The following is a 13,114-nucleotide window of genomic DNA, read 5'->3' as shown; positions in this document are numbered from 1 at the left end:
AAAACTTACTTGTGTCCAGCCATGTTGGCATTCATCAGTCTTTCTCTCTCTGCTGCATGCAGCACATAGATTTGTAATGTCCAGGTTTAGGTCTTTGTAGGATGCCACCGGATATGCTCTCTTTGGTTTATGCTCTCCTTAAATGTAAGATAAGTTACAATAAAATATATTTAAAAGGAGGATACAGGCAGCCCTTGACTTATAACGTTTCAAGTTACGATGTTTCATGCTTACAAAGTTTATAAATTGACACTGTTTCAGCTTTATGACATCAGTTTTGACTTACAATGCTTGATCCAATGTGATGCCATACTCATCTCCCTGGAGAACATCTGTCCAAACTTGCTTGGATACTTTCTTTAAGAAAGAAGACAAGACTCCAGAAAAACCTGCAGCCAAGACTCCCGAGAAAACTCCAGCCAAGAGCCCTTCAAAAAGTCCAGCAAAGTCACCTCAAAGAAGTCCTTCCAAATCAATATGATTGCTATTTATGATATAAATACATTAATGTAGCTATATTATTCATCTATAATTGATCGAGTACAAAATTCTGGGGTATTTTTGGTGAAAATAGGGTATTGGACCTTGGTTCAGGAACCAATCCCCCATTTATAACATTGTTTCCTATGGGAAAAATGGTTCTGAGTTACAACATTTCGACTTAAGACACGGTTTTCAGGAATCAATTGTGTTGTAAGTCTGACGACTGCCTGTATAGGATCAGAGGAAATTCAGGCTGGAAGGGAGCTGAGATGGTCATCTAGTCCAGTCTCCTGCTCAAGGCAGGGTCATTCCTGACTCACCCATACCAGTCAATCGCCTGTCTAACCTGCTTTTGAAAACCTTGAAGGATAGATATTCCACAGTCTCTCTAGGTAACCTGTTCCAATACTTGACCACCCTCATAGTCAGAAAAATATGAAAATGTTAGAAGTCACTTCACATTGGCATCATACCACGTGACAGGACCATGAAATACCCAACACAGAGAGAGGCATTAAACCAAACCTTTAAACCAAAAAGGAAAGTTTCAAGGTAAGTGCAATGAAACCCTGCTGAACCTGCAAAAGCCTGTGACACTGGCTAAATTAATGGCAGATTGGTGGTCTTGGTGCAGAACTTCCTTGTATTTGAGATAGTTATTGGATATGTCAAATACTGTGTATTCAACCCCTAGCCCCTCTATTGACACTATGAGTGTTTAAAGATCTTACTGTTTTAAGCATATGACTTGTTTCTAGGCATCTGATTAAAATATATCACCTCAGATAACAGGACTTACATATGCTGCAAATACATACTGGGTCTGTCTATATACATATTAATGTGCTGCAATAAACTAAATTCCGGAATTTATTGCTCCTGGGCACGTATTTACATGCGTGCCCAGGATTGCAGCATGTTGAGCCAGGGCAGAACAGCCTCAGCTAGGTGATCAGCCTGCCAGCCCAGCTGCTCTCCCAGCTCAATATGCTGCAGGGTGCATCTACACGAGATATTTACTGTGCATTAGCGTGTCACAGCAAAAACCATACTAACAGCCAACTGCACAGTGTTATTAGGCTACTGCACAGTAAGCATCACTAAATAACCATGCACCAGAGCTACTGCACAGTAACTTCAGGTACTATGCATTTATTTAGTACTTTATTAAGGAAGTACTAAACAAAATACACAGTAATGAACATGTAGACGCTCCTGGAGAGGGGCTGTCTGGAGCGTGAGGGTGCTTCAGTGAGCGGCTAGTTAGCAGGCAGCCCCCACACTGAAACACCTCTGTGCCCCAGCCAGCCCCTCCAGTGTCTACACATATACTGCTGCAAAGTTTTTTACTCCATAATATACAATACAAGTACTATCCTGCTGCAGAGTAAATTAGTTGACTCTAGTTTATTAGAGATACATACGTAGATGCATGACATTAACTGCACAGCTAATTAATCTACTGTGCAGTGAACATCTTGTGTAGATGCACTCACTGAGGAGGGTTTCTAGGCTTTTAAGCCTAGCTCCCTTGACTTACCCAACCTGAAGGACTTTTGTTTTTACAAGGAACTCTTCCATTTGCCTTTAAAATGTTTATCTTCATTTGTCCCTTGTTGTAATCCATTTAGGCTAGGGACAGATATTCAAAAAGCCTGAGCCTGAATTGATTCAGTCTTTGCAGGTTAGTTCAACCTGCAGAGAGTGAACCAGTTTGCAAGTGGATAGATATTTGGCACATGCCTACAGTGGCTCAAGCCAGAAGCCCAGGGGCACTAGAGCAGCCCTCCCTTTCACAGGGAAGCTGAGCTGAGGAAGCGGGTCATGGCCAAGCCCCGGCTGCCCCAGCAGCTACCTTACAATGGGATTTCCCAGCACACAGGGCTGCCCAGCCCCAGAGGGGAACTCGTCTCCCTCCTTCCTCTCTCCCACCACTGTGGGGCCAGGAGTGGGCCCTGTTCCGTGCTGGTGGGAGGCTCTTCTCCCTCCTCCTCCCCCTCCTGCAGTGGAGTGGGGGTGGGGTGCCTAGACCCAGTGGGGTCTCTTTTCCCTGCTTTCCCCCATTGCTGGGGGGGAGGGGGCTCTATGGGATGCTGCCCAGCCCCAGAGGGGGGCTCTTCCCCCCACTCTTCACCCCCACAGGGCAGGGGGAGGCTCTGTTCCATGCTGAGGGGGACTCTCCCCTCCAGAGGGGCAGCAGGCACGTGGAACTCAGCGGGGCAGGGTTTGAGTGCGAGTGTATGGGGTGTGAGGGGGGTGGCAGGTGTAGGGACCCCACACACTCCCCTCATGGCCTGCAGCCCCGCTGCCTGGCAGCAGCGGCGGATGGGGGGTGGGGGGAAGGTTAGGATGCTCGTGTCCGGCGCAGGTGCGGCTCCGGCCAGCGCTGCGTGGGGGGAGAGAGCGGATCCTGCCTTATCCCTGGCGGCGCTGCTCCCTCAGCCGGCAGCTCCAGCACTCACAGGAGAGAAAGGCCCACGCTGGAGCCAGCTGCTTTCCCCGCTCCCTGCTGTGCAGGTCCCCACGCTCTGCCAGGAGCAGGAGCAGGAGCGGAGGGATCCCCACCCCCTGCTTCCCAGCAGAGTCCAGTGTGGGCTTCCCTGCTGCGGGCTCATGACGCGGGGCCCTGGGGACAGAAGCGGCCGAGCAGGCTGTGCGGAGCTGTGCTCCTCGCCCCCAGCACAGCGGTGGCTGTCTCTGTCACAGCTCCGCACTCACAGAGGGGAAGCCTCGCGCTGGACTCTGCAGGGAAGCAGGGGACAGGCCTCCCTCCGCTCCTGCTCCCGGCACAGTGCGGGGATCTGCATGGCAGGGAGCGGAGGAAACAGCTGGCCCCAACGCAGGGCTTCCCCTGCTGCTGGTGTGGGAGCTGCAGGCTCAGGGAGCAGAGCGCGGGGAGAAGGCAGGCTCTGTTCCCTCCCCCCGCAAAGTGCTGGCTGGAGCCGCACCTGTGCCGGGCCCGAGCACCCTGACCTCTCCGCCTGCTGCTGCACGCCATGAGGGGAGTGTGGGGGTCCCTACACCCCCCACCCCCACCCGGCCCAGCTGAGCTCTGCGCTCCCGCTGCCCCCGTGGGGTGAGAAGCGGGGGAAGTGTTCCCCCCAGCATGTAACTGAGCTTTCCGCTGCCCCCCCGGGCTGGGCAGCATCACACGGATCCCCCTGTCCCTGCCTCACAGCACCGTGGGGGAAGGGGAGAAGGAAGAAGAGTCCCCATCCAGCGCCTCACAGAGCCCCCCTCCCCGCCCTGGGCAGAGGAGGGGAGGAGTCCCCACCCAGCGGGACAACCAACCCCGCATGGCCCCGTTAAGGAGAAGGGGGCAGGGAGAAGGGTTAATTCCTCCCTCCGTCCCTTCCCTGCAGCCCGGGTCTGCCAGCTCCAGGAGCCACTGCTGCAGCCCCCTCCCCTCTGCTCCCGGGCAGACAGGCTGGCCCTGGCTGCCCTGGGAGAAGAGGGGAAAGAGGGAAGAATTAACCTCCTCCCTGCCCACTTTGCTGGATATACTTTGGAGAGGTTAGTGTAGGATGGGGCTAACTAATATAAAATAGCAAAGGGCTACCTGTCTTCACACCAGTGATGGCATGTTTTCTTGAGTAATTAAATATTTTTAGATTCTACATCCTCTTGATCTAACACGGTTATTTATAACACACTAGACTTAGAACACCCTGTAAAGCATAGCATGTTTATAGTGCTACATGCTATTTTTCCTTTTAGCAGAAGGCAAAATTTGGAAACCCCCAAAGTCCAGCAAAGTGATGGCTGCTGCTAGAAGTGGGACATTTATTTTTTAAACTATTTTTGAGGTGTGTTAGCCCTGTTACTGCAAAATAGTCACTTTTTTTCCACTATGCCCCTCTAGGAAGTTTTGTTTGGAAAATGGAATTCCGTCAGTTGCAAAGACGACTGAAAGAAATATCTGTTTCCAACTGTTTCAGTAAAAAACGGGATTCCAACCTAGTGCAGTTAAGGATTTACACAACACCTCATTTGATTAATGTCAGAAAAACCTTAATAACAATACCATGCATGAGCTATAAACCTAAATGACAGGAAAAGACTCCTTTCCAATATTCAGTACATTAGTTATTACAAAAGTCCTACTATATATTAGCTGCAGAAGTGTCTCTTACCAATGCAGGCAGGAAGCTGTTGCTGTCTTTACAGCCTTCACTGAGCATGGATTCCTCGCCCAGGAATGATTAGCTGGTGCAGCATGATTTCTCTGTCCCTCCTGGAGTGCACACCCCTTGCTGGCAACTCTGTTTCATTCTTATACTGTTCAATTGCATAGCTTCAAAGCATTCCTTCTTGATAGTTGGTCAGTTAAAGTCCAAACAAAGCAGGTAGGAAGGGATTATCACATTACAATTGCTAACCACTCAGATCCTGTTTTGGGGAGTCTAGGTGTGAAACTTTTTTTTGCAAGCTTTTGATCACTCTGTAGGTTATGCTTCAATCAAAGGGGATGGGTGTTCATTGACTGATGGAATACCTTGGGGCACTGATCACAGGACACTGTCTCTGGGTACTTTTTTTAACAGTGGGGCAGTCTGCACTGGTGATGGTCTAAGGACACATTTGCAAAATCCCAGACAGACACTAAATGCCTGTTTTAAGAAATATGCCTTAGTCAAGGGAAGATGTGTCACCAAGAAGAATACAATCACATAGGGATATGCAGTTATTTATGAATGGTTTAGCATAATAAATTGGGTACATTTACAGCTAGCACAGGAGATGAAATCAATTGGGATAGCTCTACTCTGCATTGTCCCAGTCACGATCTTGCATTCTCACTATTTTAATTTGGACATTTAAATTTCATCTGTGGGTCCAGCCAAGTTCTCAGTCATCACAAAGTTTATATGCAGAGAGGAATGGAGAAGTGGGGGTGGGAGACATACCCTTCCAAAACAAAAGACAAACAGAATCACACAGGGCATTGATAATAACTTCACTTAAGGCTAGTCTATGTGGAGAAGTTAGTATGTAGCAAGCCAAAGAATGAATTGAGAGTGTATTATCTAGTTTGCACTAGCTTCCTGTGTAGACACCTGCATGTGTGGCATAGCTGAAGGTGTGATCTTTAGGATCACAGATCAGATTCCATCATGCCCTTTAACTGAATGTCAATCAACAGCCTCTTACTGTGCCTTCCCTGTGTGGTCATTTGTTTCACTTTCTAAGTGGTGAAAGTTACCTTGGGAGTGAGGAGTTAGTGTGGAGTGTGCTACAGATTCATCTCCTCACTTATTGCAGGCTATCTTCTTTGAAGAGAGGAGTGCCACTTTGCAGTCTGCAAATGTTTACACCTGTGTAAAGTGAGTACAGTGCAATTGTATCACACTTCTCTATCAGAATATTAATACTGAAACCCACTTCATGCAGGACTACAACTAAATAACCATCAGCTTGCAAAGTATGAAAAAACAGGCCCATCAGATTTCTTGTGGGCAAAGATCCGTGCAGTTTTGATATTAAAGAACAGGGACAATTTAGTCACAGAGCTATTAGATACTTGTTACTTTTACAAGGATTAAGATACATTTGACTTGGTCTCCTATGATGTTCTCATGGTAAAATTGGGGAACTTGACAATTTAATGGTCCGGGGGCTAGGAAACTGGCTCTGAGGCAGGACCCAGAGAGTATTAATAGACAGAACTGAATCAACATGATGCATGGTGACCAGTGCTTTTCAACTTATTAATGATTTGGATTTGGGTGTGAAAAGCATAATGGCAAAGTTCGCAGACCAAATTATGGTGGAGTGTGGTCATGCTGGAGGATAGGCTGGGGATACAGGCTGGCCTAGACAGGCTCACAAGGTGGGTGGATCAAAACCTGATGACATTTAACACCAAGAATTGTAAAATGCTCCGTCTGGGGAGAAACAATCCACAACACACTTACAGGCTTGGCAACTCTACACTTGCTAACACCACAACTGAAAGGGACCTGGGGGTCATAACAGACCACAGAATAAACGAGCCACAAATACAATGCTGTAGTTGGCAAAGTGAGTAAGACACTGGCATGCATCTACAGATGCATCTCAAGCTAGACAAAGGATGTCATCCTCCCACTCTACTCAGCTTTGGTGAAGCCGCAACTGGAGTACTGCATCTAGTTCTGGGCACCACACTTCAAGAAGGATGTGGAGAAGCTTGAGAGAGTCCAAAGGAGAGCTACGCTTATGATCAGAGGTCTGGAGAGCAGGCCATATGAGAAAAGACTGAAAGACATGGGACTATTCAGCCTGGAGAAGAGAAGACTTAGAGGGGACTTGGTGGCAACCTATAAGTATTGAAGGAGCACACATCAGGGCCTGGGGAAGAACTGTTCACCAAGGCCTCCCAGGGGAAGACAAGAAATAATGGTCACAAGCTCCTAGAAGATCACTTTAGATTGGAAAAACTTCTTTACAGTACGAGTGTCCAGGGTCTAGAATAGACTTTTCCCAGAGGTGGTACAATTGCTTACTCTGGAAATCTTCAAAAAACGTCTGGATGCCGACTTTGCTGGGGTCATCTGACCCCAGCAGTCTGTCCTGCCCAAGTGCAGGGGGGCTGGACCTGATGATCTTGTGAGGTCCCTTTCAGCCCCTAACATATATGAATCTACATTAAGAAAATAATCTGCTCTTTCTCTCTCTCTCATTTCATGAACTATCAACTTTGATCTATTAAACAAAAGCAAATAGAGTATTAACATTTGCCTACATATGGTAAAGAAAGACAAATACATTAAAGCTGTTTAAGTCACAGTGCAAATTCGTATTTCTGCTTTTGCAGTTTAAGCGTCACTTCAAGTCTGACTCTGCATCATTGCAGTTAAAGGGGCTTTGAACCTGAACTCCAAGGCTCCAGGTTTGGGGCTTGCACATAGGATGCCTGCCATGGATTTGGGAGTATCTGAAGCCCCAGGTTGGAGATCCCGGGAGGCAGGATACTTGCTGGTGGTAGCACCACACAGACTTGAACGATTAAGCTCTGCTCAGTCAACAGAATTCAGAACTGATATGGCTGATTGGGCTGGAGACACAGAATTTCAAAAAAAAAAAAAGAAGAAAGCAGCTGACACACAGTAAAGTCACAATCCAACTCCTGTGCCCTCCAGTAACTAGTTTGTGGCCTTTGTTGTAAAAATGCCTTCTTTGTTGCGTATGTTCTTTCCTTACTTGGAAAATCTCCCGTTTTGTCAATTTTCTATTCTGCCAGCTACATCTTTGTACCTTATTAAGAGTATCACACCACAAGGAGAGAAGGATATTTCCAGTGCAGACTTTGTGCTCATGAAATGTGCCAGATTTCCAGCAACACAAGCTTGACTGGAGGCCAGTGTAAGGTGTTGGAAGGAACTCTCACAGGATCCAGGAACCACCTTGGACTTGGCGTTCATCATTCCTAGCACAAGCCTGCTGCTTTGATCTTTTCCTTGAAAAAATATATTTTGCACAGCCCACATGTTAAATGCACACTCCCCTGTGGTAGCCAGAACCAGAGGGGTTACTATCATAAGCAATAAATGTATGCTCTTGGAGGCATTCAGGCAATGGTCTAAGCAGTTAAGATTAGCTTATGCAAAGCTTGTAAGTTTGCAATCTGCAAGTGGAATTTGTCTGTCATAATTTAACTAAAGTGTTGACTCTGTTTGCACTGATCATGGGACCACTGAGCCCCCAAAATAAGCAGAGCTAGAAGATTAGCTGATCTAACAGGTTTTTTAAAGGTCAAGCCATAACAAGATCTGACCACCTAATATAATTAGCCCATTCCAAGGAATCCAGGAATAAGAAACAATGGGCAGAGTAATGCTAATTTCAAACCTCAACGTAATGTGGTGTAATTTGCTTATTGGGTGAACCCGAGTTCAGGCGGTAACCTTTCATGATAATTTCTAACACCTTTTGATCCCGTAGGGTAACAGCTATAGAGCAAGATTGTGAGCGGCTCTAAAGCCAACAGATTAGCATAAGATAAGGTATAAAGAAGCACGTATGTCAGGTGACCAGCATCAAAGATGGGACAGAAGGACCATCGCTGTACCAAGCCTGGAGCCCGGACTCCCATTGTGAGTGAGGACTGGATCCTGACCAAGGGACCTTCCCAGTGACCCCTCGGACAGTGTTGATTGGGGACGCCTAAATGACCTAGAACAACTTGGCGCGCACCTGGCATAGAGGGACTGCTGGTAAGTTGCCAACCCCATGTGGGAACACTTTGTCATTCTGTCTCTGTTGTTACCATTCACTATTAGCGCTTTATTACTGTACTATCTGTTTGTCGCATTAACCTTTCTGTTAACTGTTGTATGCTAAGCTGTAAGTAAATTTGCCTTCACTCCTGACTCACCTCCTCGATCCTGAAATCAGCAGCCTCATGGCTGATACACTCACAGCACCTAGCTGGCCTATGACACTCCCCCCACCCCCAAGATGGAACCCAACCTCAAAATACCTCACATAAACGGGAGAGAGGAAGGGAAAATCACATAACCTCACAAACACTAGTCATGTTGTTAAAGTAGGTATGCAAAGTGTCCAGTGCAAGGAGTGTAAGAATCTGAATAGAAGAGGAAGTGCGTGTATTTATTCACAGAAAACACATGCCAGTAATACTGGCCTGTAATGCTTAAATCATAGGACAGGAGGATCATCTGGATGTAGGATTACACTATTTCCGTTGAAGTCAATGGCACATCATTGGTTTTAATAGAGTAGGATAAGGATAATGAAGTCTCCCTTCCCATTCTTTGGCCTCTCTGCTGATACCAGCAGTAAGGGCACCAATTTTAGTGACAGCCTTTATGATATAGAGGTCTGTCCATTGGGAACTGGACTAAGACCACCAACATATTCCACGTATGCTATTGATTGGCCATTTGACAGGAACTAGAGCTTTACCAAGATCTGTGTTAGTGACCTAGAGGTGGAAAAGCTTTGCTTGTTATTCCCAGTCCCCAGAGGCATCCAATCCCAGGACCAGGTTAGGATTTTGCATTTAAACAATAATTACTCTTTTCTGAAGTGAAAAAGGTCAAAACAGAAAATTTGCTCTATGATGTACTTTTATGGCAGAGAAGTACATTTTACATTCAATAGGTATTTAAAGTGCAGGTTCGTACTTTCAGTGTATCTGTGATTTTCTGTCAGACTATTAAGTGAAGACAGATGACAAATTCTACACAGAGCATAACCCCCCACACAGCTGTGTCCACATTAACACCAACAATGCCACACAATGGTATCCTTAAATTGCAAAGAAGCAAGTGACACTGCCACATAATGAGGCAACAATGTCATGGAGCCTTTAACAATCAATTTTTAAAACAGCATCCACTGGATTGCAGGTGTAAATCAGCATCTCAGTATCAAATAGCTAATTTAAGGCTTAGGTCAAACATTCAAATAAAGTGTCATATTAAAAATACAAAGATACAACTAATACATCTTCCATATGGCTAAGTTAAAACTACCAGAAGTCAGACTGTAAAATTAAGGTTCTAAATCAATGCAGATGTAGTACATATTCCCTTTGTGTTATGACATACATTGCATAATACAATAATGTTCTATTAAGGTTCACAGCTAATCAGCAGAGTAGACTATGAGCTCATTCTGTTGTTGGCATGCTGCTGTAGCTCTATTGACTCCAGGGAAATTAACACTGATTTCCATGAGGTTACAATGGAGTAGAATCAGTTTCTGTCCTTAAATTGTGACTTGAGTCAACATTGTTCTTAAAACTTTAGTTTGTGGATTTACTATTTTTTATTTAGCTGCACCAACAGCTTGGATGCTTAGTGCTGAGCATCCAATATACACACTTTAGCAAAGGTAAAGGAAGAAGAAAACCCACCTATTTCTTATGAGTTGTTTGAAAATAAGTAGATTGTGTGAACTATTTTTTTTAATTTCCACTTTTTCAAAAGAAAGTGAAAGCTGAAAATATTGCAGTTTTCTCTTTGGAGCCCAAATCATTATGGTTTTTTTTTTTTCAAAAGAACTAAAAATATTTGGAAAAAATCAGAAAATTTAAAAAAGTTCATTTTTCACTATCAGGTTTTGAGCATTTTTTTTGACCTGGCATCATACTAGTATGAAAGTGGCTCTACCTAGACTTTTAAATAAATATTCCATTGAGATGTATATGATTGCAATTGGATCTTATTATAATTTGGCTGCAATATGTTTTCTATCAGTTTATAGTATAACAACTATTTCAATACAATGGGGTAGAAAAAGAGTGGTGGTTTGGTTTGATTAATTCTGAGACTATAGAAGACTGTCATGAAGTGTTTCATTTGTGGGAACTGCTGCTTTTCTTTTGAAATTAGTGCAGTTTTGGGATTTTGGCTGTGTTTCACTATGACATTTAGGACAAAGTGACTTCTGCTTGTTTACAGGGCCAAACAGCAACCACAATATGCCCATGCACATGAATAATGTAATACACATGCACAAAAAACTTATGTGAACTAATTGAACTTGAATTAATTATTCCAATTTGTCCAGATCATTTTGAATTCCAGTCTTGATCTCCAAGGCTCTGTAATCACACCCATCTTGATGTCATTTTGACTTTAGTAAGTGACCTCTGAGTTTTATAATCCAAGTCATCAAAACGGCAGAGTTTCATCAGACTCTTCTAAAGAATTCCAGAAGCTCACAAAGGATTTGTCGATTTTTTATTTTTAAACTCATCAAAATCAAACACATACTAGTCCTCAGTGAGGCTACATTGTTCTTAACCTTAATCTTTCAGATTTTTTCTTGTTGTTTTGTTAAAAAATAAGGTCATTATTATTGCCTATATATTATAGGACAACTGCATTTTTGACCATCTCAATTAAAAAATCATAATGGATTTTTCCTCAAGCTTAAGGAATAAAAGCTGCACAGTGCAAAAGTCTGCCTTATCCAGACTTTTTCTTTGACTAGCATGAAAAAACTAAGTAGTGATAATGAAAAACCTCTTTTAGTTTCAACTAAGACACAAACAATTTGATTAAAAAAAGCTAAGATGATGAATGCTGCTTCAAGCTTAGTTGAATTTAGTCCTAAAAATGTACCACACTGTCTCTGGAAAGCACCCAGATATTTACATAAGTACATCCTTCTCAGGATGTTGCTTATCAGTGCTTCACTGCATGCAGTGCTGCCCTAGAACAGCAAAGAATGAATCAGAACTTCCTAAATGGGTTTCCGGAATGTGGTTAGTTATTACCTCAGCCAGGATTCATTCACAAGTCAAACAATTGCTATGAGTTTTAATAACTTGCAATAAAGGCAAAATATAAATCACTGCAAGAGGCTTGGATGCCTTGTGACAGGCACCAGCCAAACAGATTAAATAAATATTTCATGAAAATCCAGGATGGCTCAGAAAATGTCAGCTCTCATACAAGGCAAGGTTCTCAGGTAGATGTGATATCTTTGATTAGATCAACTAAATAGTTGGGGAAAAGTTGTTTGCAAGCTTTCAGGCCCTTCATCTCCATACGCTTAACTAAGCGTGTTTGTGCCCAAAAGCTGGCAAAGAACTTTTTCCAACTATTTAGTTGGACTAATCAAAGCTATCACATCTACCCAAAGAACCTTGCTTGCCTATGTCCTTAGACCAATACGGCTACAACCAACAACCCTGAAGCCTCCACACAAAACCTGTTCATTTAAATCAGAACTGCATGAAGATCAAAGCCAACACTACTATATAACACCCCACTAAAATAAAGATAAATGTGCAGACTCTGAAGTTGAGAATTAGGGCAGGTGTAGATATATAACAGTTATACTGGTATTAAATTATATCAGTGTAAACAGTTTAGACATAATTGTTGCATCTGTCTACTCCTATGCTGGTATAAAGAGAGCTAAAACTGCCTATTTTGTCCAGGTTCATTCTCCCCTGACCTTTTAAAATGGTTTAAAGTTAAACCTGTACAGAGCCTGAATTACCTGTCCAGTAGGCAGCAGTAACTGTGTGAGCCCAAAGCAAAGTTATTATATTTTCTTAATTTTAACACAGCAAGTCACCACAAGCCCCTTCCCTCACTTAATACAGTAGTGAGGGATTTATCACTGTTTTGTCAGGGGATGAGAGGGTGGTCCAAGGACCCCATATTAGGGGCTGGAGCATCCTGGCAAGTTAAGTGGATATACATTAAAATGTGGAGCTCATTGTCAAAGATGTGACAGTTTAGTCAGATTCAAAAGGATTTAGATAAATTCTTGGAGAAAAGAGGCATCAGCAGCTAGTGAGCATGGGAGTTAGGGGTACAGCTTCTGAATCAGAACTTCCTGAACCTTAAATGTTAGAGGCTACAAGTGAGAGAGGCACAGTGGAAAAATCCTGGTCATACCCTTTCATACATTTTCCCTTTTAGCATCTACTCTGCCACTGTGTGACAGAACACTAGGCAAAATGGACCTATGGTCTGACCCAGTACATTGGCAGTTCTTATGTTGTGTAAGCACTTGCCTCAAACCTATCTAAATCTTACTGTGTGGACCCACTAAACATTTGTTCCTAAAAGAAAGATCCTTAACATACCCCTGATTTATATGTTAATTATTCAGAAAATGTCTTTGATTCCACAGAAGTGGACATTTAGTTGAGTTCTACTGT

General features: G+C 43.8%; 1 protein-coding gene across 1 annotated transcript in view; it reads right to left on the bottom strand.

Annotated features, from left to right (window-relative positions):
* Positions 1-4,750, bottom strand: part of VXN (vexin) — a 36,802-nt gene extending 32,052 nt beyond the window's left edge. The window contains exons 1-2 of the mRNA XM_090037337.1: positions 4,617-4,750; positions 10-137 (exon numbers count right to left, since the gene is read on the bottom strand). The gene's annotated coding sequence lies outside the window, so the exon portion shown is untranslated. The remainder of the gene's footprint in view (positions 1-9; positions 138-4,616) is intronic.
* Between the last annotated feature and the right edge of the window lie 8,364 nt (positions 4,751-13,114).

The sequence above is a fragment of the Crocodylus siamensis genome, chromosome 3 (assembly GCF_052110815.1).
Source record: "Crocodylus siamensis isolate JL-2025a chromosome 3, ASM5211081v1, whole genome shotgun sequence".
Lineage (NCBI taxonomy): Eukaryota > Metazoa > Chordata > Crocodylia > Crocodylidae > Crocodylus > Crocodylus siamensis.
The sequence above is the reverse complement of the archived record's forward strand: the minus strand, read 5'-3'. Positions and strand labels throughout refer to the sequence as shown.